At 42.4% G+C, this 27,527-nt stretch overlaps 1 non-coding gene across 1 annotated transcript; it reads left to right on the forward strand.

The window, feature by feature from the left end:
- The first annotated feature begins 24,984 nt into the window (after window positions 1-24,984).
- Trnas-aga (transfer RNA serine (anticodon AGA)) lies at window positions 24,985-25,059 on the forward strand. Its single transcript has one exon. It is a non-coding gene; the product is annotated as a tRNA-Ser (tRNA).
- Window positions 25,060-27,527: the final 2,468 nt, after the last annotated feature.

Genomic DNA, 27,527 nt, shown 5'->3' on the forward strand with positions numbered 1-27,527 from the left:
TATATCAGGTTTATTTTTATGATGGACACAGCATAGATGGTGTGACACGAAAGTGTGCTCTGTGGCATAGTGCAGTCGCGGTCGAGCAACGTATATAAATGCCTGTCCTGGCAACGTAAATTCTGGAATGTATATCAGCAGAAGCCTTTTCTTCACATTTTACAAAGTAGTTTTAAGTGGTCCCGCGATTTATTGAAAGAGACAATCAATTAATTACTGCAACATGGAGTCATTGTCTCATTATTCATGGCAATTATCGTTGGTAAACTGTTTTGACAATGTGTTTCATTTCTTAGAAGCAGATTAAAAACTGAATAGTTTTTTGACATCATTTAGTGACATCATTTATTTTAATTTAAAGCTTTATTTTAAAGAAATGTAAAGCTTGTAGTTGTGCACAAGATATTCTTTAATCAACAACAACTACACTCCTGGAAATGGAAAAAAGAACACATTGACACCGGTGTGTCCGACCCACCATACTTGCTCCGAACACTGCGAGAGGGCTGTACAAGCAATGATCACACGCACGGCACAGCGGACACACCAGGACCGCGGTGTTGGCCGTCGAATGGCGCTAGCTGCGCAGCATTTGTGCACCACCGCCGTCAGTGTCAGCCAGTTTGTCGTGGCATACGGAGCTCCATCGCAGTCTTTAACGCTGGTAGCATGCCGCGACAGCGTGAACGTGAACCGTATGTGCAGTTGACGGACTTTGAGCGAGGGCGTATAGTGGGCATGCAGGAGGCCGGGTGGACGTACCGCTGAATTGCTCAACACGTGGGGCGTGAGGTCTCCACAGTACATCGATATTGTCGCCAGTGGTCGGCGGAAGGTGTACGTGCCCGTCGACCTGGGACCGGACCGCAGCGACGCACGGATGCACGCCAAGACCGTAGGATCCTACGCAGTGCCGTAGGGGACCGCACCGCCATTTCCCAGCAAATTAGGGACACTGTTGCTCCTGGCGTATCGGCGAGGACCATTCGCAACCGTCTCCATTAAGCTGGGCTACGGTCCCGCACACCGTTAGGCCGTCTTCCGCTCACGCCCCAACATCGTGCAGCCCGCCTCCAGTGGTGTCGCGACAGGCGTGAATGGAGGGACGAATGGAGACGTGTCGTCTTCAGCGATGAGAGTCGCTTCTGCCTTGGTGCCAATGATGGTCGTATGCGTGTTTGGCGCCGTGCAGGTGAGCGCCACAATCAGCACTGCATACGACCGAGGCACACAGGGCCAACACCCGGCATCATGGTGTGGGGAGCGATCTCTTACACTGGCCGTACGCCTCTGGTGATCGTCGAGGGGACACTGAATAGTGCACGGTACATCCAAACCGTCAACGAACCCATCGTTCTACCATTCCTAGACCGGCAAGGGAACTTGCTGTTCCAACAGGACAATGCACGTCCGCATGCATCCCATGCCACCCAACGTGCTCTAGAAGGTGTAAGTCAACTACCCTGGCCAGCAAGATCTCCGGATCTGTCCCCCATTGAGCATGTTTGGGACTGGATGAAGCGTCGTCTCACGCGGTCTGCACGTCCAGCACGAACGCTGGTCCAACTGAGGCGCCAGGTGGAAATGGCATGGCAAGCCGATCCACAGGACTACATCCAGCATCTCTACGATCGTCTCCATGGGAGAATAGCAGCCTGCATTGCTGCGAAAGGTGGATATACACTGTACTACTGCCGACATTGTGGATGCTCTGTTGCCTGTGTCTATGTGCTGTGGTTCTGTCAGTGTGATCATGTGATGTAACTGACCCCAGGAATGTGTCAATAAAGTTTCCCCTTCCTGGGACAGTGAATTCACGGTGTTCTTATTTCAATTTCCAGGAGTGTAGAATTAGTTCCATTATTTGTTCATTCCGATTCCGAGCTCGGGGTGGTTTTAATTCTTGATAGTACAGGCCTCAGAATAACTATTGTAATTGTTGGATTTGTATGTTAGTTTCAGATGTCACTTGTACTACCCTGTAAGCAGACTGTTCTTTTCACTGCAGACGACCGCTGCCGGCATAATGTGGGACCTGGGGGCGTGTCGCGCCCTTCTCCCGCAACAGACGAGTGAACAGTCCCGTAATTAATGATGTTCTCAGTTACAGCTACTTTGTTGCTGTGAAGCCTCTGCACTGAAGAGTTGTGAATTTAATCCAGCAAAGCAAGAGATAAAGATTATGATTCTTTGACGATAATTTTGTCATAAACTTCGATATTCAGGAGAGCGGAGGAGGAGAAATGCCTTCATAGAATGACCTCAAGGAATAGACGTATGTTATAACCTTCCTATCCTCTTTCTCCACATCAAGTGGAATTTTATTTCGTGTCTAGCTATTAGACTCGATGCTTCCTTTACTAGAAGGAACGATATTCAACTAGTCCTTCGGAAGTGGAACGGATCTTGAAATGTAATTAACTTAGTAAAACAGTAGTCACAACGAAAACCCGAATTCCGTGACGATCCTACGGAAACCACGGTCTATTTTTATGAACTTATTTGTTTTCCTTGCGGATGCCATGACAGGTTCTTTGCCATTTCATGGGTTTCGTCTACGGTTTTGTCGGGATTGTATGTCCAACTTTAATTTATTGTAGCACACCTCAAAAATTATTGCAAACCATAATCTAACATTACTTCTGGATGAAAAGTTGTTTAAGAAGTCAAGTCTTTCAAAAAAAGAATCGAGTGGGGAAAACAGAAGAATAATGGATCCCGACTGTTACTATGTGAAAATAACGTTAGTGATTACACAGAAATTGGGAGGATTAACGTGCAGACGGTATTGAAGATAAACACGAAAATATTTCGCTACACCCGGAAAGAAGGATTGCAAAGGAGGATCCCTTCCGCATGTTAAGTATATCACTGGAGTACTCATCAGGCAATCTGAAACTTACTACAGTGCACAAGGTGGGTTCGTCACCAACGTGTGATCAATGTTCTGTTAAAGAATACTAAAACCAACCACTCACCACGTGGTCTTAAAATCAGTAGCAAAGCAACGAATCATGTCTTGCGAAACATTAACAGTTACAAAAATATTCAGTAACTCGCAAAATATTGAATCAAACAACTCGCTAAAGGTGAAGCAAATGTATGAAAAGTGGATGAATTTACTTAATGCGGTTATCGAATGTCTGAGATCTAACGGACAAAGCTCGGATGCTGAGTGCAACGCAACGCAACATTCAATGAATTTCACGCGCAGAAGCAATTAAGGAAATGGGATAATAACAGCCAGAACAAGAAAGTGCTGATGCTTTCGAGTTTACGGGATTCCTGACTTAATACGTGCATCGCGACGATATAAATCTATCCACTAGGAAGACATCGCGACGATCTAAATCTATCCACTAGGAAGACACGCTTTCCCATCTACGACAGGAACGTAACTCCCATACCGAAGTCTCTCTCTCTCTCCCTCTCTCTCTCTCTCTCTCTCTCTCTCTCCCTTGTTCAAACTGCAGACCCGACTTCGCGGGGGCGAAAAGTGTCGCTCGCCATTCTGGCTAATCCGCCAGCGCAAAATTGTCCGTTGAACTACATGCTGTTTTGGCAAGTAGCCCGAATGCAGCAGGATGGCTCGTGATTCGCCAAACTTTAGACTGAGAGACCTCTTTACGTCACCAAACATGCAAGAGAGGCAAACTTTCAAGGGTTGGTATTGTTAAGTGTCAGAGTAAATAAAGGGTCTTCTTTGACCCATGCAAGGTATTCGAACGAACAATCCACGCTTTCAAGCTAAACGGCTTAGGCGGGTAAAGAAATCATTTAGGGCTACTTGACAGAAACTGCAGTTTTCGTATTATAAAATAAGTGCAAAAAACGAAAGCCTTTCACTTCCTAGTCTCTGGGTTATGTTCCTAGCACTCCCGAGTTTTAACGTAACTTGTCCTTCCTCTCGTGTTTACTTTGATGCTGTGTTTGTTGTTTAAAATTTAATTCTAAACTGATAAAGATATGCAGCTTAGTCTCAAGAAAGTCTTAAAATGTTGTCATTCTTGGGGGCAGGGGAGGGGGGGGGGGGGGGAGACAGACAGTACACTGCGGCGAGATATCGAGATATATACGGAAAGAAAGGAAGAATGAATTAATTGTTCGTGTCAATGACGATCATCCTCCTTTACCTCCTCTGCATTACTGCAGATGACGTCTCACTGAACACATTAGTTCTGTGGATGCAGTACACGTGAGTCGCCTAGCTGTTCCCACTGCACTGTGTGGAATATGAAGGTTCTGATATAGTTCACTAACCTGCTGTCTCCAAGTTGATGTCCCCAGCGCAGAAAACAGCACGCAGGTCGTAGGTTCTGTATCTTGAGGCTGAAACTGACTTTTAGCGAGGTTCTGCTCTGAAATAATGTATCACTTCTTTGGGATGCCACTCGTGTATTTTAATGTAGCCACACGAGAAGACTACATGATCTTAATACAACACCTTCTGATACAGCAAAGTAAATGATCAAACACAATGTTTACGAAAATGTAACTTTATACTATTTGTGGCACGTGTCTGTGCCTCACGACTACCTCAGTGAGACTTTTAATACTGAATACTGGCAAACACACTCTGCACAGACAACATGACTGTACATCTCGACTGCCTAATCCAAAGTGACGAACAGGAACTTAAATGAAAATAGTAAACACATCCTACGAAAGACAACATGTCTGTTCTTCTCGACTGTCTAATCCAGAGTGACGAACAGCCCGAAACACTTCGCGCTCAATACCAGAAAAGGAGTGACCCGGACGCTTCCGAAGTGCTTCGACTGCAATTTCGTCAGTCTTTTGTTTTTGATTTAAATTGTTATTAATAATTCTAAAATGACTGATTGATAGTCAGCTGTTGAGAGATATTTATATTAAAAAGTGAAGTCATTCCAACGAGTAGTTGAAGAAACAATAATAATTATAACGTTTTGGTGTCCTAGCTCTGAACACAGCAGCCAATCACAGAGCAGTAGCATCATGCAGGCGGTCTTTCTCACGGGAATGGTACCGAATGTAACATCTGTCACAGGTACCTCACACCACATTTCGTCATCTATATACTTCTTGCATCTCCAATGCTCTGGGAACAGCTTCTTGTAGCCTAGTATGATGGCTGGCTAAGCGAGAAATTACATGTAGAATAGGTGGTCTTACGGAAAGATATACCTCCTAGATGCCCTGCTGAAGGTAATATTCGGTTATAGAGTAAATGTATCTTTTTTTCACAATACTGGCCATTAAAGTTGATACACCACGAAGATGACGCGCTACACACGCTAAATTTAACCGACAGGTTCAAATGGTTCAAATGGCTCTGAGCACTATGCGACTTAACTTCTGAGCTCATCAGTCGCCTAGAACTTAGAACTAATTAAACCTAACTAACCTAAGGACATCACACACATCCAGGCCCGAGGCAGGATTCGAACCTGCGACCGCAGCGGTCGCTCGGCTCCAGACTGTAGCGCCTAGAACCGCACTGCCACTCCGGCCGGCTAACCGACAGGAAGAAGATGCAGTGATATGCAAATGATTAGCTTTTCAGAGCATTCACATAAGGTTGGCGCCGATGGCGACACCTACAACGTGCTAACATGAGGAAAGTTTCCAACCGATTTCTCATACACAAACAGCAGTTGACGGGCGTTGCCTGGTAAACGTTGTTGTGATGTCTCGTGTAAGGGGGAGAAATGCGTACTATCACATTCCGATGAAGGTCGGATTGTAGCCGATGGCGATCGCCGTTTATCGTATCGCGACATTCCTGTCCGCGTTGGTCGAGATCCAATGACTGTTAGCAGTTTATGGAATCGGTGGGTTCAGGTGGGTAATACGGAACGCCGTGCTTGATCCCAACGACCTCGTATCACTAGTAGTCGAGATGACAGGCATCTTATCCGCATGGCTGTAGCGGATCGTGCAGCCACGTCTCGATCCCTTAGTCAACAGATGAGGACGTTTGCAGCAGCATGGATTATCAGCTCGGAGACCATGACTGCAGTTACCCTTGACGATGCATCACAGACACGAGCGCATGCGATAGTGTACACGACAACGAACCTGGTTGCACGAATGGCAAAACGTCATTTTTTCGGATGAATCCAGTTTCTGTTTACAGCATCATGATGGTCACATCTGTGTTTGGCGACATCGCGATGAACGCACACTGGAAGCGTGTAATCGTCATCGCCATATTGGCGCATCACCCGGCGTGATGGTAAAGGGGTGCCATTGGTTACTCGTCTCTGTCACCTCTTGTTCGCGTTGATAGCACTTTGAACAGTGGAAGTTACATTTCAGATGTGTTACGACCCGTGGCTCTACCCTTTATTCGATCCCTGCGAAACGCTACATTTCAGCAGGATAATGCACGACCGCATTTTCAGGTCCTGTACTGGCGTTTCTGAATACAGAAAATGTTCGTCCGCTGCCCTGGCCAGCACCTTCTCCAGATCTCTCACCAATTGAAAACGTCTGGTCAATGGTGACCGAGCAACTGGCTCGTCACAGTACGCCAGTCACTACTCTTGATGAACTGTGGTATCGTGTTGAAGCTGCATCGGCAGCTGTACCTGTACACGCCATACAAGCTCTGTTTGACTCAATGCCCAGGCGTATCAAGGCCGTTATTACGGCCAGAGGTGGTTGTTCTGGGTACTGATTTCTCAGGATCTATGCACCCAAATTGCGTGAAAATGTAATCACATGCCAGTTCTACTACACTCCTAGAAATGGAAAAAAGAACACATTGATACCGGTGTGTCAGACCCACCATACTTGCTCCGGACACTGCGAGAGGGCTGTACAAGCAACGATCACACGCACGGCACAGCGGACACACCAGTAACCGCGGTGTTGGCCGTCGAATGGCGCTAGCTGCGCAGCATTTGTGCACCGCCGCCGTCAGTGTCAGCCAGTTTGCCGTGGCATACGGAGCTCCACGGTGTTCTTATTTCAATTTCCAGGACTGTATAATATATTTGTCCAATGAATACCCGTTTATCATCTGCATTTCTTCTTGGTGTACCAGTTGTAATGGCCAGTAGTGTACCTTACAGTGATATTCGAACGACATGGGAATTTGGAGCATGCATCGATGATAAAGAGCCTCGTCCGTCACAGGTTTTTGCCGGGAAAGTTTACATGTACGCTCAACCAGGTTTTTGCCGGGAAAGTTTACATGTACGCTCAACCACGGGCGCTGCGGTGTTAGCCAGTAGTAGAACCGTAGTGGTGAGTTGACTGTGTTGTCTTCAGTTGACACCCCAGAGCGGGATGCGGGCTGTCCTCTGTGCCCTGCGCGGCGCGAGGCCAGTGGGCGTGCCGTGTAGCTGGCGCCTCCATGCGTGTCATCCACCAGTAGTGACGGTGCCGGAGGTTTGGTTTAGAGGAAGAAGCGAGAGAATATTTTAAATATGTCACTCCACATAACTTTAAACAACTAGAAGTAGCACCAACATTTGTTCAGACTTAATAAGTAATGTCCATAGTGACACATATAAGGCACCAACAGCACAGGGAATTTTTCACATATGTTAAAACATTCAATTGTCAAACCTCCTCATAAGGAAGGTGAATTCGGGAGGACGACGGTTCAATCCCGCCTCCAGCCATCCTGATTTAGGTTTTCCGTTTCAGGCAAATGCCGGGATGGTTCCTTTGAAAGGGCACGGCCGCTTTCCTTCCCAATCCTTCCCTAACCCGAGCTTGCGTTCCATCTCTAATGACCTCGTTGTCGACGGGACGTTAAACACTTACCACCACCACCACCATAAGGAAGGAGACAAGAAAGGTGAGCTGTGGCGGCTTCTGAGAGGGCGCGCGCACCATTCTACTGGCGCCACTTGTGCGCGGTTCCATCTATTCTCGCCCTCGTCGTATCATACTCGCTTGTTTATGTGTTCTCTCTGAGACTGTGTGGTAGTGATTGCCGTGTGGGACTGTGTGGGACAAGGATCTGGACGGGTGTGCCAGAGTCTTCGGCGTCATGGCGATTGCAGCGAGTTGAAACAGTTGACCGTTGAGCCACACGGGGCCCGCGTTTTCTTGCAATGTTGACCGTCGTTACCGGCGAGTTTAGGGGGCAAGATGTGGCTCTTGTTGCATGCAACCTGGTTACAAAATGCATCAGTGAATTGCGGTGTGCTAAATACGCCGAGATGTACTGAATAACGTGTTAGCAGCTACGAGCGGGAGGGCAGTAATTATTCACTTATTTAATCTTGTTCGGTTATTATGAGATTATTCTTTTAAACGACTTTGTATACTATTTCTTGGTATTGTTTGGAAGGTTAACTTGTCATGTTTATGAGCGGGCCGCTCCTACACTGATGTTTTAATAGTTGGTTTCCTTGAAAATAATCTTTAGTTGACCATTTAAGTATTGTTGTGTATGTTAATTTTTATCAGCCTATTTCTTGTTTGTTGTTTGGTATATGTTGACAGCCTTGTGTCGACAGCGGCTCACGCGTTGCTGTATTGCTGGTCCGCGTCAGATATGCGTTTTCCTTCTGATTCGGCGGCTTTCTCGTCGTCGCACGAGGCCTGGATGTTGGCAGGTCGCAAGCGCTTTTGGGGATCTCCCGTTCCAGCCTCAACTTGAGCAGTTTACCGTTATTCTTTTGGTATCGTGCAGCGACGAGGTTGTAGCAGGATCAAGACTTATCTCTAGTGATTTTGCGGATGTAATTTACACAGTGTTTCTATTACTGTAAAGTCCTTGTGGGCGTGTGATGGAAGCCTTTGGGCAACTGAGCACAAAGTTTCTTGATTTCTTTAAGAAAAGAAGGGTTAAATTGTAATTATCATTTTAATGGTGTTTTAGGGGCCTGGTAGTTTATTTAAGTACTTAACTTGATTTACATGTTAGCCCCTTTGTGACTAATCACTGAAGTAGTACACTTTGCTTCGGTTTTTACATGTGGGTAGCGTTTGACCAGCTTGGCCGTATCTCGTCTGTGTGGAAGCAGAATACTATTGTCTTATGACATCAAAGTGTCGTCACTTGCGCTATGCTCACTAGTATTGTTAGTAAAAAGAAAATTTAACGTGATTGTGTACCTACTAGTGGTGAAGGGCTAAAGGACATTGGATACCAACATTACATTCCTTGGAGAAGGCCTGGAGCTTACTGTTGCAGTGGAGATGTATGCATATTAATGTCTTTTATTAACGTTTGTTGAACTTATATTCAAGTCCCATTGTGGGATTAAACCACAGTTGCGATGCTAGTCGTCAGGATAGAATGCCGCCGCAAGTTCATTTAATCAGTTTACCTTTTGTAATCGGCCCACAATTATATTGTGCAAGCCGGTGTGGCCGAGCAGTTGCAGGCGCTTCAGTCTGGAACCGCACGACCCCTACGGTCGCAGCTTCGAATCCTGCCTCGGGCATGGATGTGTGTGACGTCCCTAGGTTAGTTAGGTTTAAGTAGTTCTACGTAGTAGGGCACTGATGATCTCAGATGTTAAGTCCCATAGTGCTCAGAGCCATTCACCATTATATTGTACAGTTGACATGTTCTTCGAGTACCATTTGTAATCTTATCTCCTTATGTATTGTGATATTAATTTAAAAACGTCAACTATTTGTATGAATTTGGTAAGAATCTTGGCTTACGATACAATTGTTATTAATAAAAAGTAATTGTTTGGGAATGGTAAATAATCCATCAAGTTGGGCCACTCATATGTTTTTCTCACATTAATGGTAAATGAGTCATCAAATTGGCCACCTTTCTACGTGTTTTCCTTAAATTAATCCGGTTCCTTGTCCTGGGTCTCAAAAGATTTTAAACAATTGTCGTTCAATTTGCTTAAGGGCATCTTTTTCCAAAATATTTGAAAAAGTAATGTACTAAAGACTAGTCTCACACTTAAGTACAAACAGCTTAGTTAGCATATCACAGTGTGATTCCAAAAGGGTTGCTCAACTGAGAGTGCTATTTACCCATTCAATCACGAAATTCTGCAAGCGTTAAATAATTAAATACCGCCACTTGGTATACCACCACCTGGTAGTTTTTGTTATCTTTCCAAGGCGTTTGATTGCATAGACCATGTTATTGTCGTAGAAAAACTCAAGTTTTAATGGAATTTATAGCTTTACACACAGCATGTTTGAATGAAACTTAAAAAACAGAATGCAAAAATTTCTGCTAAATAATACAAACAAACGGTTTTTTCTGACGGGATGTCAACTGTTACCATCATCAATGTAGCAGATTTTATCACTGATAATTCAATAATGGAAGCATAGAAAATTTTAGTGACAGGGGATAAATCGCAAAGGGAGTCTCACAGGGCTCAATTTTGTGTTCGCTCCTATTCCTTAAAAAGGGTGTCTCTCCTAAGAGCCGTCAGGCACGTTTTCTCTGGTGTTTCAGCCCCAACTAAACTGTGCTCGTCTTTCATGCGACTCCCAGTGTTGAAGGATAGTGGCAGTTTGGTGCCCATTACATGCTAGAGGAATTTTAAAGCGGAATTTTTCATGTCCATTTGATAAAGCGCTCCCAGATTAATGTAGTGATATTTGTTTTATCGATATGTCCTAAGAGAGTCAGTAAAACTCGGAAAATAAACCACCGGCAAGGATGCAAGGCTACTGACATTCTGCTGGAATGCTGTTTATTCTTCGTGTTTTACTGTCTCTGTGAATACATACGAGCAACACGAATATCACACTAGATTAATTTTAGAGGCTTCTCTAACGGGTATGTAAAATTCCGATTCAAACATAATTTACCTTTGTAATAAAAGACGTAATGGGCAGTATTTATTTTGGCTGCCTCCAGCTACAAACTGCAAAAACGAAATTGAAAGCATCTGCCGAAAGAGCAGAGAAAATGCTCCTGGCGATTCATAGAAGAGACACCCGATATACAGTATGTTAATGACCTTTCACTTAACGTTCGACAAGAAGAATTTGCAGACGATTCTAGTGTTATAGTAAATCCCATTAGAGAGAAACCTAAAGAGGAGATTGTTAATAGCGGTTTTCAAAGAATTATGAAGTATTTCTCTGAAAATTGACTCTCCCTCAATTTTGAAGAATCATCCTATACTTAGTTCTGTCAGCAAATAGTATAGAATATTCCATATTTTACGGGTGTACATACTGAAGAAAACTTGCAGTGGAGGAAGCATGTTAGTAATCTTCTCAACAATTAAGTTCAGCTACTTTTGCTGTTCGTTTTTGGAAACAAAAGAATTAAGATCCTTGTAAGGTGTCAGGTAAATCCAACACCTTCCATGAAAACCCTGAAATGATAAGCAAATCCAGTAGTATGTCACATAGCTCCGAATAAATCGTGACATTAAATTAACCAAAGTAATACGAGTAACGAGTGAGCAAATGGAATACCACAGACTAACACAAGAATGCCTAAATGCATGTCGTACCTTCCCACCATGAGGCAGACGCAGTTCCGAGGAGAGAAATGAGGACAGAAGCCGAGAGCAGAACCGTGTTAAGCTAGAAGGCCCTACGATAAGGGACGGACACCCAAGTCGGCAGCCTACCTGTAAGTCTACCACCCGCACGTTTTAGCGTGAGACTTTTTCACGTCCCCGTTACGTCAAGGACCACCCCCCAGCCCATGTTAAAAGCCTAAAAGCTAGAGCCCTCCAGAAAAACAGTATAGATCTTACGATAACACAAAAAGGGCCACTACCACCCGCAAGTTTTAGCGTGAGACTTTTTTGTGTCTCAGGTACAACAAGGACCACCCCCCAGCCCATGTTAAAAGATAGAGCCGTCCAGAAGAACAGTATAGATCTTACGATAACGCTAAAAGGACCACACCAGCTGCAGGTTTTAGCGTGAGACTTTTTAGCGTCTCTGTTACGTTGCGGACTTCAAAAACATTGCCCCACCACGAAAAATATAACGTTTCTCATTGGATAGACAGAATTTTTGTAGGCGGAGCTTAAGGTTAACATTGAGACCCTGATTGGTCAGATGAAAACACAGCCAGATAGTTTTTTTAAACCAACTTCGGTAAATTGTAGTAAGGAGAAGTTAGGAGAGTTAGTTCCGAGACGGCAAGCTGGAGGGCTGGTGCGCCAGCCGCTGTCGCCCTGACGCTGCCTAAACACCGACAAGGTAATGAACGCATGCGATGCCGCATTTTTGAGCGCATAAGGCTTCACTCAGAACTGCAGAAGACTCATCTGTTACACCCCTGTTTTGCGTAATACTAGTGTCGATCGTTAATTAAAACTCATGGTGTTCACATTTGCCACTTGAAGTAAAGATCTGAAACGCGATGATTTTTCTATTTTATAGTTATTGAGAAGCCACATCAGCCACTGTAATTTACGACAGGTTAGATAAGTAATTAAAGATAATTGAGGGTCACTGTAGACCATTTGGTAGTTTTTTATTTTGTAAAACTTAAATTAAACCTAGATTATAGATGTGATATGGCATAGGTCATCCTTCGATCCATTATAGAACTTGGAAACCCATTCAGGGAATATTCGTTCACATTTTTGTTGAACGCCGTTGGTTTTTACCATCCTGTATTAAAACACTTCCTTTTATCAATAGTGCAATTTATAAACAATGTTTTATGAGTAGAATAAAATTTCCAATGGTAAACGTAACTGCTTTTTCGACGTTATTTTACCAGCTAACTAAAAATAGGAAAGCCTTGAACCCTTTCCACTAAATTTAGTTAGTATTAAGATTCTTTTACAGGGAGTGCAGTGGAGCTGACGCTGAGATCATTAAGTATTTGGTTATATCATCGCTAGTCTCACTGAACTCTTCTGAATTCTACATGTCATGTGTGGTCTGGCGTCTCCTTACCAGCAACAGGTCCCAGGTTCAAACTAGTTAATTCCCTAAAAAACACGCTCAGAGCGTCGTTGCGCGAAAGTGGTAGGGAGACACGATATAGAACAAACAGACACCACCATGAATGTTTAGATCCTGACATATTTTGCATATTTCCACCTAATAATTTCTTATGGAATAATTTTCTGCGCTAACTCGCTGGGCTAACTCGTGGGCTCAGAAAGTAATTCTACATGCAGCAACAGAAATATTTGATCCGTTGTCCAAAAACAAAATATCTGACAGCAAAGCATTTTTTAACGTAGAGTTGAGAGGGTATATGACGCATATTTCGACATCTGTTTGTCATTCCTCTGCGTCAAATTCATTTCTGTAAAGTATAATACAAATTTTACTCCCATTTATCTATTGTAGGCCTAAAAATTATAACTTTTGCATTTTGTCTGGTTAAGCTCATTTGAAAATTACAAAGCTAGTAGAAACACAATTTTACTGTTTGGTTTTTTGTCCCTTTCTTGTCGTTTTGACAGCAAGTCATCTGCAAAGTAGGCATAAAGAAAATTTATGCATTTTTTTTAAATATTTTTAAGTGGGTAATGGTTGCGTACTTCGTATGTTACAATAATTACATTTTCCACCCTGTTGTGTATCTCTGGTGGGTATGTCTTTCTACAGCCGTTTTGTGTACTGGTTTCATAGCTGTTCTCGAAAAAAACTTGATTTGAGCAGAGATTTATGTTTCACACTCGGTGAGAGGTGCAACGTTATTGTCACTGTTAATTTGTTCCTCTTTTGCATTACTTTTAGTGTGCCGATAATTTTGAATGTTTTGTGTGGGCGTAAAAGGAGAGAAATAGAAAGAGACAGAGAGATTTAGGTGGGCCGACAGTTTTGTGACCAACAACAGTCGACCCTTAGCACGTGCAGTAGGTGTTCCAGTCCCTCTGAAATCTATCCCTATCAGAAGCACCATGTGCGCGTATACAAACATTCGAGGAACGCTGTTTGTGAACGCTGTGGCAGCTAGAGACATGCAAAGATATACATATTACCATACCAGTGCTTGATTTGTGAAAAAGGTTATTCCGGTACTGTGAACTTCCGTTTTTTTTTAATTTAGACGTTATTTTAACGCTTTTTTCGTCAGAGGTAATGGCAAGGCGTACCTGCGCATATTGTCAGAAATCAAGCACTGTATATTATTAAATTAAAATCCACCGTAGCATTTTTCTGTCAGTGTGGGAAGACTAATCTCAGAAATTACTGTAGAGATTTTGAAACAATTTTCACTAACAGAAGGACTCACAAGAAATAGTAGCATGTGATTTAGGTGGAGTGGGGTTCATGCCGGGGCTTTACAGATGTGGGGCTCAGTCAAATATTAATTTAACATCAAAGGATTTTAAGTAACTAATCCGAAACTATTTACACCAAACAATATAACTCACTGCAGGTCAAAAGGCTTGAGTAAGGCTAGAATATTCAAACTCAAAATATCCCTAACAAAAATAGAACATTGTAAAATACAGAACAATTTAAATCTGGCTCTACAGCGGCGACTAGATAACAATATAACTATTTAAAACATTGGGAGCAGTGCCTTTATTATTCAAGATAAAGGTAACCTACAAAGTCAGGTAACACTTTCCTAATTCATGGTGAAAGCTATAAGCTCTGACAACACCTTGTTCCGCGGTAACTAGACACTCTACTACCAACACTATCAGGCTATCAATGCTTATATCTAAACAAATAGTAAGACAATTACACACATAACAGTTAGTCATATACCGCAATACACATCTAATCTTACAGCACATGAATGAATGGCTAATTCCCACACATGAAATTAATATAGAATCGATTCTAAAAACCACTGAAATACATAACTCACTGTCTTATTCTTAAAATCTTTGAAAATTACAAATAGGCAGTCATTGCAAAAAGCCAATATATCTTTATATAATTTGTAGGACAGTCTATTTCTGATAGTGCTCGTTTGGCAAGATGAAAGAATGAGTCAATTAGTCAGCGACATGGGAGTTGAGATGAAGAAGACCAACGGCTTCTGAGACGAATAAAGATATTAATCTCAACGACAAAGAAGGCGGACGAGTCATTTTCTCCTGACAGTGATACCTCAATGGTAGCAAAGGCGGATCTAGCCGAAGAGGCAACCCACCAGGCACAACAAAAATCCACGTCGAGTCTGACTTGCAACATGCGGCTCCGTGGTCAGCGCCCCTCTGCATGTTGACGACGGCTGCAAGAATCAGCAGCGTCTGTTACAAAAATTGTCGGCTTTCAAAGGCTTCTGTTCCCATATTGGGCGATCTGTTAAGACCCATCTGACGATTCAGTCACAGATGTAACATCTCACGAAGGGGCTAACAGCCCTTCCTAATTTACTTTCAACCAAGACGTGACGGTAAACACTGAACGGAAAAGTACACTAGGAGGTAAACAACCCATGATCGTTGGAAACAGTGATCCAACTAGGTCATCGGATTCAGGAGAGACTAGAATATCATGTAAGGAAGTGTCGGAGCTTCCTAGAACATCTCGCACACGGCCTAAGAAGATACATCTGATAGGCACATTGAACATCAACACTTTACAAAAGGCTGGGGAAGTTAAACAATTGGTGGAAGTGTTAAACGGACGCATCATACTCAAACTAGCACTTCAGGAAACCAGATTTGGTGATGAGAAGGCATTTAAATCAGAGGACTACAGGATCTGTATAGGAAAACGGGCCATACAGAGTAAACGAAAGTCAGTATGCTTGGAACAGCTTTCATGGTCGAACGGAATCTAACAGAATCCATAATAAATTTTACCTCCCCATCAGAGCGAATATCACTTCTCTTGTTAAGATCAGCAAACACGGCTAAATCACCATAAATGCACACGTACCTACCAACAATGACAACTGAAAAGATGCAGAAAACGTCGAACAATTTTGGAAGATACTAGGAAATGAGACATCAAAAATACCAAAGCACTAAGTAAAACTACTCGTAGGAGACTTCAACGCACGGATCAGCAGAGAAGAGAAATATTTGGCAATAGTAGGAAATTTTCATCTACACAAACGCACCAGTAAGAACGGAGAAAGGCTTATCAACTTCTGCAGACAATTTGACTTCAAACTAATGTCAACCTTTCTCAGAAAATTAACAGGGAGAAGAAGACCTGGTCTTCTCCTAAAACAAAGTTAGGCTCGTATCTGCTAGATCATGTGGCAATAAACAAAAATATCATATAGAAATCATAAACGTAATGGTCAAAATAGGATTAGGCATAAAGTCGGACAACTTTTTAATCAGAGTCAAAGTCAAAAAGACCAAATCCCAAGATTGAAAAAGTCCATAGAACTGACACAAAATGTCTGTCTTAGAACAGGAATGATATCATTAAAAAGCTTCAAGCAAAGATGAGAACCTTGGATAAAATAAGAGAAGCAATTATAGAAACGTTAAGAGAACTAGAGAAAACATGAAGAAGTAGGAAACATGGTTTGTATAATAAGATGTATGAGGAAGTGTTAGAGTATAGACTAACTGCTTAGAAAAATTGAAGTCTTGCAGAAAGGGAAGAAACTGGAACACATTCACTGAAATCAGAAAACAGACATAAAAAATTATTCGAACAGAGATATGGTAATATGAATAAAAACCATTAGAGGAAACAGATAAAAATTTCAGGCAGAGCAACACTAGTAAGTTTTCAAAGAAGAAATAACAAGATACAAGCCCATGAGCCTACACTACATAGATGCAATAAGCAAACTGCTCACCAACGTCAAAGACAACTACGAGTTACTAGCAAAATATTGCAATAGTCCCCTAAACTGCGAGAAACCAACAGAACGACTAATTTTCAGACAGCCTCAAAAGGAAAACCCACTTTCAGAACTACCATCTCTGCATCAAATTGAATAATCCACTGACCAGCTTAAAAGCAACAGTGAAGACAGTGAAAAGCAAGTGAAGACAGCATATTAGCTGAGATGTGGAAACTGGGAGGGAACCGGGCAGCAGAAACCACTTAAAAGGCTATTAAAGATTGCTGGCAGAAAAAAGAATACCGGACAACTGGAAGCAAACCGTAATCCATCTGCTACATACGAAGGGTGACAAGACAGGCACCAACAATTACCGAAGCATACTCATACTTCCAGTCACCTACAAAATTATGTCATAAGCTCAAATGAAGCAGATAGAATATCAAGCGGAACACACAATAGGCGAGTACCAAGCAGGGTTCAGAAAAAATAGATCATGCCCAGACCAAATTTTTAACTTATAAACTATCCAGAGGATCATAACAATGCAGAATCTTAATACAGTCACTACATTAATTGATTTCGAAAAAGCGTAAGAACCTATAGACAGACAGACAGTACTCCAGTTCTGGAAAAAACAGGTGTCGACAAAACCACCAGACAATTATTCGAACAGACTCTCACAGACACAAATTCAAAAATTAAATTTCTAGGAGACGTTTCTGAAACCTTCAAGATTAACACACTTGTTCGGCAGAGCATTGAGCTCTCGCCGATTTTCTTCAACCTGGTCTTAAAAAGGTAATGAGAGAGTGGGATAAAGTAATACAAGAGAAAAATATAGAAGGGATTCATCTATCACAACGAAGAGGAAGATTTGAGGTGAAATGTCTCGCTTTTGCTGAACATATTGCAATGATTTCTGAGACGAAACAGATGTAAAGATAAAAATAGAAACGCTTCACAAAGCTGCAGCTAAAACTGGATTATAGGTTTGTTTATAAATCAATAAATCTTCCGCTACCAGTCTCAATTTTTCTTTATTTTACTTTTCACACGACGCGTTTCGAGAAATATTACCATTTTCAAGGGCGTTTTTTGTGTGTATTAAGTCATTTCTTTTGATGTTGTCAGTGTGTGTTTCTCCTTCATTTCGTTGACTTTTACTGCAATACATAAGAAACACGCGATTTTTTTATATCAATTCTTTTGGTGAAGTTAGTGGCGAAATTTAGAAGATTTTGTACTTAAAGTTTTCTAATGGTCCATTTGTGCAGAGTCTCTCACACACTAAACATCACACACAATTGTACACTTTACACATCGAAAACAACTTATATAAACAAAAAAGTTACGAAGATCTTCTTACAGGTAGTCCACAGAGATAACATTATAGGTCTTCCACAGATTATGATGTGCTTTTGTACAGAGATAATTTATCTTAAGAGTTTGGATCATAAATTACTTATACCGATTTTACAGTTGTGCTTATTTCTATGTTTTACTATTTTTAGTAAAGTATATTATCGAAACATTTGAAGAAAATCACTGATTCACTCTCAAGTTTTCATTTAATACAATATCTTCATATAAATTTATTAGATTCGTCAGATCAACAGCAACAAAATAAATGGAAATCGTGCTTTACTTTAATCTCGTACAGTTTTGCGATGGCTTCATATTAGCGAAGTTGCTAAACTTCAGACAAAATCTTTTATTAGCCGTAACTCCGCAACTAAACATATGCGGACCCATGTTTATATGAACTTTTTCTTCAGTTTTACTTCTGGAATAACATATTAAAATATTTTTATATCTTCGTGAATCACCCTTTATACAGCTGTAGAATATCAATACGAGAACACTGTTAAATTATACTGAACGTACAAGTTCGACCGTTCAGAAGAAGTTGCTATGTAAAGAGTCTCAGCAGCAGGCATCTGGTTCGTATTCCTACTCTGACTGCTGGTCATCTCCGACGAACGCTGGAATTCGCACGGCAGTAGTGACGGCTCTTGAGTGGCTGCGGGTGGCCTTTTCAGATGGATCACGTATTATGCTCCATTGGACAGATGGTTGTTGGCGTGTAAAGCGTGAAACGTCTGAAAGCAACAGCCTGGAAAAATCTTCGGAAGGATCCTGCCCGGAGGACGTAACGTAATGGTCTGGGGAAAGTTGCGGCGCATTCCCTGGGCTGCCTCCTCATTGTGGAAGGCACATTGGATAATACAAGTATACGTTTGTCCTTGAGGACCATGTCCATCCATACATGCATTTTTTTTTCATCGACGCGGTGGCACCTGCCATGAGGACAACGCAACGCGTCACACAGTTCACAAAAGCACCAGGATGAGAGTACCGTACTCCCCTGGCCAGCAGCCGGCCGGGGTGACTGAGCGGTTCTAGGCGCTACAGTCTGGAACCGCGAGACCGCTACGGTCGCAGGTTCGAATCCTGCCTCGGGCATGGATGTGTGTGATGTCCTTAGGTTGTTGTTGTTGTTGTTGTGGTCTTCAGTCCTGAGACTGGTTTGATGCAGCTCTCCATGCTAATCTATCCTATGCAAGCTTCTTCATCTCCCAGTACCTACTGCAGCCTACATCCTTCTGAATCTGCTTAGTGTATTCATCTCTTGGTCTCCCTCTACGATTTTTACCCTCCACGCGGCCCTCCAATGCTAAATTTGTGACGCCTTGATGCCTCAGAACATGTCCTACCAACCGGTCCCTTCTTCTTGTCAAGTTGTGCCACAAACTCCTCTTCTCCCCAATTCTACTCAATACCTCCTCATTATTTATGTGATCTACCTGCCTCGGGCATGGATGTGTGTGATGTCCTTAGGTTGTTGTTGTTGTTGTTGTGGTCTTCAGTCCTGAGACTGGTTTGATGCAGCTCTCCATGCTAATCTATCCTATGCAAGCTTCTTCATCTCCCAGTACCTACTGCAACCTACATCCTTCTGAATCTGCTTAGTGTATTCATCTCTTGGTCTCCCTCTACGATTTTTACCCTCCACGCGGCCCTCCAATGCTAAATTTGTGACGCCTTGATGCCTCAGAACATGTCCTACCAACCGGTCCCTTCTTCTTGTCAAGTTGTGCCACAAACTCCTCTTCTCGCCAATTCTACTCAATACCTCCTCATTATTTATGTGATCTACCCATCTAATCTTCAGCATTCTTCTATAGCGCCACGTTTCGAAAGCTTCTATTCTATTCTAGTCCAAACTACTTATCGTCCATGTTTCACTTCCATACATGGTTACACTCCATAAAAATACTTTCTAAAACGACTTCCTGATGCATAAATCTACACTCGATGTTAACAAATTTCTCTTCTTCAGAGACGCTTTCCTTGTCATTGCCAGTCTACATTTTATATCCTCTCTACTTCGACCATCATCAGTTATTTTGCTCCCCAAATAGCAAAACTCCTTTACTACTTTAAGTGTCTCATTTCGTAATCTGGTTCCCTCAGTATCACCCGACTTAATTCGACTACATTCTATTAACCTCGTTTTGCTTTTGTTGATGTTCATCTTGTACCCTTGTTTCAACACACTGTCCTTTCCGTTCAACTGCTCTTCCAAGTCCTTTGCTGTCTCTGACAGAATTACAATGTCATCGGTGAACCTCAAATTTTTTATTTCTTCTCCATGGATTTTAATACCTACTGCGAATTTTTGTTTTGTTTCCTTCACTGCTTGCTCAATATACAGATTGAATAACATCGGGGATAGACTACAACCCTGTCTCACTCCCTTCCCAACCACTGCTTCCCTTTCTTGTCCCTCGATTCTTATAACTGCCATCTGGTTTCTGTAGAAATTGTAAATCTGAACCCTGGCCAGCAAACTCCCCAGTTTTAAACCCAACCCAGGATCTGTTGGACCACCTCTGTCAGGTTGTTCGCGCCACATCCTCAACCGAGAAACCATCTCTTCTGGCACTACAATGAAGTCAGCATGTCTCCACAACCCTAACGGTACCTTCCAGAACCTCACTGATTCCTTTGCTGCACGTCTCGCACGGGCATGCGCTCCCAAAGTTGGTTATTCAGACTTTAGACAGGTGGTCCCATTAAAGTGATTTGACAGTATAAGTAAAATTCCGTTTTGCCAGCGTCCTCGGTGCTGCAGTGTACACGCAGAGCCTTGCTAAGCGTGCCTAGCTGCACGCCTGTAACGGTGCTCCCTTCCACTGTGATCTCTCAGGCGTGTAGCTGTTTCACTGGAGCTACACAATAACAGCAGTGGTTGCCAGCTGAGCGTAGCAGAGACGGGGCCGGGTGCTGCAGTCCTGAGGCTTGGCGTCCCGCCACCCGCCTTTTGTTTATTGGGGCTGAGTGCAGCGCTGTGAAGGAGCGGCCGCCGAGTTATTTGACATCTATTACGATAAGACCCGCGAGATGGCGCTGCCGGCCGACGTGAGGCCTTCTTTATACCGCAGTAAACAAGAAAACCGGTCACTAGCTGCAATGCAATGTCACCACACCGATTTCCAATTTCAGTTACGCCTGAGAATGCAATCCGCATCTTTGTATGTTACACGATGGGTAACAAGTTCACAAATGTTACAGATATTATGCCTGAAAGGCAGAGATGTTCAGCAGTATGTTGCGTAACTATTCTCACGAGGAGACCTAACAGGCGTGTCCTCGTCTGTTTTGTTTATGCTTACATGCACCGACGCCGATGCTGCAGAGGCTGAATAGCTCAGTTCGTGAAACGGCTTTTGGTGCAGTACTCCTCTAAGACAATTTCTCACTGCCACTGTTACATAGCTATGTCACACGGTCAAGTAACAGGATGGAAGAGCGAAGGTTCTACAACACTCCAACAAATTAGTAACAAAGTTGAAAGATCTCTGTTGGATTCATTTCATGTTAATTTCTTAAATCTGTTGTCATTTACGGCATACATTCCACTTCTAAATTTACTGTGGTGTTTTACTATCTCTAGGATGAGACTGAGCAGTGGAACGTGTTACTTTCACACATAATCAAGAACGATCTGTGACACTACTACACTTTAAAACACAGCTTATATGTAATTCATGTCACACAGTCTCATACAGAACGTACATCCACTTTCTTTTATATACTGTATATGATAAGATACTGTCATCCCCATTCCCTTCTGTGTGAAAGGATGAATTAGCAAATGTATTTCTAGTTGCATGCTTGATGGTAGCAGACAAGCCTGTCTGCTAGAGAACAGTAGGACCAACGTCGGAACATGTAGCTACGCTTTCTAAAAGGTTTCTATTCTTGGTATGGTCCTGCCTCTCCCTTGTCATGTTGGTATAGCAAGCGGTCTCTCTGGTCAGTTCCGTTTGTATCTGTGAGGCACCCTCGGTAGGGGCCCAGGCCAGTCTGTCAGCAGCGAGCGTCTGAAGTGGTAAGATCTCCGGCTAAGCGCGTGTCTGCTAAGTCTGTAGGACAATGGATTTCTTAAGTTCAGCCTAACTGGAAATTTAATCACCTTTGTTTCAGGTTTAGATCTAAAATATGTTATGTCAAATTGCAACGCAGTGTAATTCGAATGTGAAGTTCATAATGTCTTCCAGTAGTTGCTTTGTCACTATTTTGTGAGCAATGTGGAACCACGTGTTGATGATCCGTAACTCTGAGATAATCAATCTTAAATGTGAGTGTGCTTGAATTTATAACGTTTCGTCTTGACAATATTTCTCATTACAGCAACTTTTCTTTATGTTCGACCCATGTGGGGTGTACTTTGTGAGACCAGCACCACTTGCTGATATAATTGTTTGACACATCAGGTTAATAGTAAGACGATAGTAACCAGTTCGAGGTTTTTCTTTTGTAAATCAAAACTATTGTGGAGTTACACTCTTTGTGTAAACCAAGTTGACCACGTGAAGCATATGGTGTAATCATCAAAGTAGCCCTCAGCTATTCTTTTTGAGAAGATTTCACGGACAATTAGTACGAATTTGGTATACCAGTGTGTGGTAATTTCATGACGGACAGGATTGCTCTACGACAGTGACTCCTTTGGATGAAAATTGAATCGGTTGGTTGTGGTTAATTTCCTCTTGCATATCTTGCAACGTTATTCGCGTATTATTTTATGAATGCTGTGTTGATTGCAGTCTCCCAATCTTGGCTCCATATTTGATGTGTTCCGTAAGATTACAAACTCACATTTTCACAATCGTAAATAAGGCACCAGTTTAGTTATGAATCAAATTTGATATGTTGAAATTTTAACGGTGCAATGATCAATGTTAAAATAAATGAGCAAATATAAACTGATTTATATATATATATATATATATATATATATATATATATATATATATATATATATATATATATATATATATATTACCGGTTGTCCTAAGATGACTATTGAAAGATTATAATTAATGTTAGTATGGTTGGGAATTTGGTAAACTAGACTGGATACCTGGTGAAACAGTTGATCAGTAATGCAAGGATAACTTACCCAGATAGCACACAGCTTTTAACCTGCTTTTATTATCTTGAATATCAGCACCGCTTTCCGAACAACTTAGTGCATCAACTTTACAAAGTCACACAAATGAGTTAAAATATTGACTTATCTTTGTGACTAGTTGTATAATGAAGTCTGCAACACTACATGTAATGTAACACAAAAAAGTCCCCAATGGCTAAGTGCAAATAACTTCAAAGAACATAGCAAATGCAATTACAACTGTCTATTCTCTTCTAAGAGCATACTAAACGACGGTCCTTGTCTAAGTCAGCCCTGGACGATTATTTATAACCAAACGGGCGAAGCGGCAGCTCTGTCCTCCGAGTCGACTTCTGTCCGTTGTCGTACGGTCATTGGCGTATTGTACTCGCCCGGCAATTGCTCGTGGCGAAGTCGATATCTTCATACCCAACGCCGCCCGTGGCGCTTGTGGAACTCGCGGAAGTGGCGAGTCTGTGGTGCTTTGGCCTTGGCTGTATCTTCTTCGGACGACAGAGCACAGTCTTTCAGATCAATGCTAAGGAACTCTCGAAAAAGTAAAAAAAATTGCCTTTGACGATTAGAAGATTTCTGAGTGTTGATAAGTCAAAACATTTCGAGCAATTAAGTAGAGTCGTTGGTGGGTGACGACGCAAGGTTATTAAATCTTGTATTGGTGAGGTTCCTGGTTCGATTCTTGGAAGTAGTAATTATTTTTCTTATATTTAAATTCTACGTTTATTACGAAATGTAAATGTTAGTTAACATGTATTGATTCATATTTTAACAAAAAATAGTGTACTTCTATTTGTAATTATTTATTATATGGAAAAACGAGTTCTCACACTCAAATTTGGTTTCAAGCAGAGAAACATAAAAAAATGTGGTGTCGACCGCGGATCGAAGTCTCATGCAAAAGCTCACCACGGCTCAAAAGTTACCTGACGCATCAACCGATGGGAGACACCCCTAAGTGTTTACATACGCTGTCGCAGCCGGGAAGAAACACTCCAGGACAAGAAAGAAAAGAAAAATACGAAACGCCACAAAGGAATTATCCGAATGGGACGGATATCGGTAGATGTGCCGTACATGTACAGACAAGTAAATTACAGTTTCAGAAGAAGTTGATGATTTATTCGAGAGAGCTACATAAATTGAGCAAGCCAGCAACGGGTTGATCCACCTCTGGTCCTTATGCAAGCAGCTATTCGGCTTGGCATTGATTGGCAGAGTTGTTGGATGTCCTCCTGAGGTATATCGTGCCAAATTCTGGCCAACTGACGCGTTAGGTCGTCAAAATCCCGAGATTGTGGGAGGTCCCTGCCCATAACGTTGCAAACATTCTCAATTGCGGAGACATCCGGGCGACCTTGCTGACCAAAGGAGGCGCGAAAGACAATGCTGTGTTATGGTTTAAAAGAGCCGTTTCACTTTCTTTATGGTGGTACGTTTTAACACAGTGTGGCACTTAAAATGTTGAAACTTCCTGGCAGATTAAAACTGTGTGCCGGACCGAGACTCAAACTCGGGACCTTTGCCTTTCTGGGGCAAGTGCTCTACCAACCGAGCTACCCGAGCACGACTCACGCCTTGTCCTCACAGCTTTACTTCTGCCAGTATCTCGTGTCCTATCTTCCAAACTTTACAGAAGCTCTCCTGCGAACCCTGCGTGCGGAAGGCTAAGGTCCCGAATTCGAGTCTCGGTCCGGCACATAGTTTTAATCTGCCAGAAAGTTTCATATCAGCGCACATTTCGCTGCAGAGTGAAAATCTCATTCTCGGAACATCCCCCAGGCTGTCGCTAAGCCATGTCTCCACAATATCCTTTCTTTCTGCTAGTTCTGCAGGGTTCGCAGGAGAGCTTCTGTAAAGTGTGGAAGGTGGGAGACGAGATAGTGGCAGATGTAAAGCTGTGAGGACGGGGCGTGAGAAGTGCATGGGTAGCTCAGTTGGCAGAGCATTTGCCCCAGAAAGGCAAAGGTCCCGAGTTCGAGTCTCGGTCCGGCACACAGTTTTAATCTGTCACGAAGTTTCATATCAGCGCACACTCCGCTGCAGAGTGAAAATCTCATTCAGAAGACTTAAAATATTATTTCTCGCATTTCTTAAAAAAAGTGATTCTCCCACCTATATTGCTTCTCCATATGCATAATTTAAAATAAAAATTGTATACACAAGAATGTGCTGTTTTGTTTTTTGTTTTGCAATCGGTTTTAATTACTATAACAGGGCATACAAACAATTACACAAAGTATTCGCACGGTCTGTTATATGTTGCCCTTTCACGAATGGGTAGTGCAGAAAACTAGTTCATACTCTTACCACACAGTATCCAAAAAACGGAAACTGCTGAGTATTGTGAAGTTGAGTAATTTTATTGAATGCAAAATTTACTAACCCTTGTGCTGGGTTCAGCTGTTACAAGTTGCTGTGACCTGAATTTCTACATGTGCTTCTCCTGCACTCTCTGCAGTGCGGTGCAGCGAGCAGCGCCGGGTGGGGTTCCGCCTGGTTGCAGCTGCAGCTTACAGGACACATCGCAGGAGCTGCTGTCTGGATGGAGTCTGCAACTGGAAGGGTCAGCTTCGCCGCGCTCTCCCGGCAGCACGCCGTTTGCTACACCGATGCAGCTTGTCAACTTGGTAGCTATCAGCTGCAGTGGCAGCCACCATCACACTTGTCATTGGTGTACTAGTTGGTGCTTGTGTGTGTGTGCACGCGCTGCCGCTTTTCTGATTAAGGCACACATGGGAGTGGCTGATGTTATCATGAAGCAAGTAATGTTGATTGCGTTGTAGATGTTACTGTGGAAGAAAGTATTTTGTAAAATGTGTATGGTGCTGAGTTGTAATGATTTCTCATACGGTAAATTAGACAGGTGATGTAACATGTGTGCCTTGTAGAATCGTTATCCAGGCGTGTTCTTCACAAAATGAGAGTATGGCTACGTACTGTTCAATTCATTTCTATTGTAAAGGGGGTATATTCTCAAGGTTATTTATGTTTGTACAAGCTTGCAAACCAAAGTCATAAATTTGTATCAGGGTTTCTTTTGCTTGGAAGTAAGTAATTGAAATTTTGCCTTGTTGTAATTGAGTGAGTAATTATTTGGAATTAAGCATTTTGAAACTCTGCGTTATTAATGGTATTATTATTTGAGAAATTAGGTGAAGTAATTTGAAATTTATTATTATTATTATTATTATCATTGTGAACCATGGACCTTGCCGTTGGTGGGGAGGCTTGCGTGCCTCAGCGATACAGATAGCCGTACCGTAGGTACAATCACAACTGAGGGGTATCTGTTGAGAGGCCAGACAAAATATTCTGGACGTAAAGTAGTCCACCATTCGGATCTCCGGGCGGGGACTACTCAAGAGGATGTCGTTATCAGGAGAAAGAAAACTGGCGTTCTACGGATCGGAGCGTGGAATGTCAGATCCCATAATCGGGCAGGTAGGTTAGAAAATTTAAAAAGGGAAATGGATGGGTTAAAGTTAGATATAGTGGGAATTAGTGAAGTTCGGTGGCAGGAGGAACAAGACTTCTGGTCAAGTGACTACAGGGTTATAAACACAAAATCAAATAGGGGTAATCCAGGAGTAGGTTTAATAATGAATAAGAAAATAGGAATGCGGGTAAGCTACTACAAACAGCACAGTGAACGCATTATTGTGGCCAAGATAGATACGAAGCCCACACCTACTACAGTAGTACAAGTTTATATGCCAACTAGCTCTGCATATGACGAAGAAATTGAAGAAATGTACGATAAAATAAAATAAATTATTCAGATAGTGAAGGGAGGCGAAAATTTAATTAAAAATGGTTCAAATGGCTCTGAGCACTATGGGACTCTAACATCTAAGGTCATCAGTCCCCTCGAACTTAGAACTACTTAAACCTAACTAACCTAATGACAGCACACAACACCCAGTCATCACAAGGCAGAGAAAATCCCTGACCCCGCCGGGAATCGAACCCCGGAACCTGGGCGTGGGGAAAATTTAGTAGTCATAGGTGACTGGAATTCGAGTATAGGAAATGGGAGAGAAGGAAACGTAGTAGGTGAATATGGATTGGGGCTAAGAAATGAAAGAGGAAGCCGCCTGGTAGAATTTTGCACAGAGCACAACTTAATCATAGCTAACACTTGGTTTCAGAATCATGAAAGGAGGTTGTATACATGGAAGAACCCTGGAGATACTAAAAGGTATCAGATAGATTATATAATGGTAAGACAGAGATTTAGGAACCAGGTTTTAAATTGTAAGACATTTCCAGGAGCAAATGTGGACTCTGACCAAAATCAATTGGTTATGAACTGTAGATTAAAACTGAAGAAACTGCAAAAAGGTGGAAATTTAAGGAGATGGGACCTGGATAAACTGAAAGAACCAGAGGTTGTACAGAGTTTCAGGGAGAGCATAAAGGAACAATTGACAGGAATGGGGGTAAGAAATACAGTAGAAGAAG

This window comes from Schistocerca gregaria, chromosome 7 (assembly GCF_023897955.1).
Source record: "Schistocerca gregaria isolate iqSchGreg1 chromosome 7, iqSchGreg1.2, whole genome shotgun sequence".
Lineage (NCBI taxonomy): Eukaryota > Metazoa > Arthropoda > Insecta > Orthoptera > Acrididae > Schistocerca > Schistocerca gregaria.